This window comes from Alexandromys fortis, unplaced genomic scaffold, assembly GCF_014885135.2.
Source record: "Alexandromys fortis isolate MF-2015 unplaced genomic scaffold, M_Fortis_MF-2015_v1.1 scaffold_2_26212498_36691700, whole genome shotgun sequence".
In the NCBI taxonomy this organism is placed as follows: Eukaryota; Metazoa; Chordata; class Mammalia; order Rodentia; family Cricetidae; genus Alexandromys; species Alexandromys fortis.
Window position 1 is genome coordinate 9,322,571 of NW_026067931.1, and position 1,616 is coordinate 9,324,186.

The following is a 1,616-nucleotide window of genomic DNA, read 5'->3' on the forward strand; positions in this document are numbered from 1 at the left end:
TTTTTTGGATTTTCGAGACAGGGTTTCTCCGTAGCTTTTGGTTCCTGTCCTGGAACTAGCTCTTGTAGACCAGGCTGGCCTCGAACTCACAGAGACCCACCTGCCTCTGCCTCCCGAGTGCTGGGATTAAAGGCGTGTGCCACCACCGCCCGGCGGAAATCTACCCATTTATTTTTTTGAGAGCATTAAGTGCTTTTAGTCTATGCCTAGCCAATATATATATATTTCTTTATGCTCATAAATCATAATATTTGCCTCTTCCCTCAACACTCTGATAGTGTAAAAGAGAAAGCTTTGTAGCTAGCATGATGGCTTGGACAGGGTGTTTGTGGGGGGGGGGCACAAAGATGTTCGCCATCAAGCATGACAGTGAAAATTTGATCCCCAGAATCCACAGTGTAAGAAAAAAAAAAACCAACATAATTGTTATCTAAATTCCAGTGCTCACTGCCAGTTTGGTGCACATATGCAAAATAAATAAATAAATAAATAATAAATTTAAACTATTTTAAAATTAATTTGCAAAAGAGGAGCTTTTTTCTGCTGACTTCAAAGAAATATGTAAAAGTCAGAGAAGAGAGTTCTGATATGCTCATATCAGGCCCCACAATTCTTAGGCTACAAGGTGATTTTGTCTATAACTTTCTTTCCTTGAGTCTTCTCTGCTTTGTACCCATGCACCCTGTGTAAATATTATTGAATGTTTGCACTGTGATGTTTTGTACATCTTTCTTGCAAATCCTGCTGTTTAAATGGTTTACATAGGGTTTTGTGTTTGTTTTCATACAATCATCTAAGTAAAGTTCAAACAAATAATTTAGAGCCTTAAGACACATGCACACTCACGCACGCGAGCGCGCGCGCGCACACACACACATGCGCGTTTTTAGACCAAAAAAGCAAAAAAGAAAAATAAAGAAAAACAACATAATATTCCCACACTTTCTGCTCATATATGAATACTTTTCCTTCATGGTTTATGACAGTATTTTTCTCCATTATCTTTAGAATACTCAGAATATTACTATAGATTTTGTTTATCTTTTTTTGAAGTTTCTTTATACTTACTCCATTAAGATAAAGTTCACATTTCTGCATAAACAATTCTTTTTTAATTTTTTATTACTTTATAAATAATACCATTCAAAATTTCCATTTCCTCTCCTCATCTCACTTTCCTCCCACTCCCCACTCCCCCTTCCTCTTCCCTCTTCAGTCCTAAGAGAGGGCAGGGTACCCTGTCCTGTGGGAAGTCCAAAACCCTCCCTCCTCCAAGGTATACATCCAAATAGAAAAGGGTCCCAAAAAGCCACTAGGTGCAGCAGAGACAAATCCCAGTGCCATTATCATTGGCTTCTCAGTCTGCCCCAATTGTCAGCCACATTCAGAGGGTCCAGTTTGATCCCATGCTAGTTCAGTCCCAGTCCAGCTGGCTTTGGTGAGCTCCCATTAGATCAGGCACACTGTCTCAGTGGGTGGACCAACCCCTCGTGGCCCTGACTTCCTTGGTCATCTTCTCCCCCACTTCTGCTGTTCAACTGGACCTTGGGAGCTCTGTCCAGTGCTCCGATGTGGGTCTCTGTCTCTATCTCCATCTAATTAAATGTGATTCATCA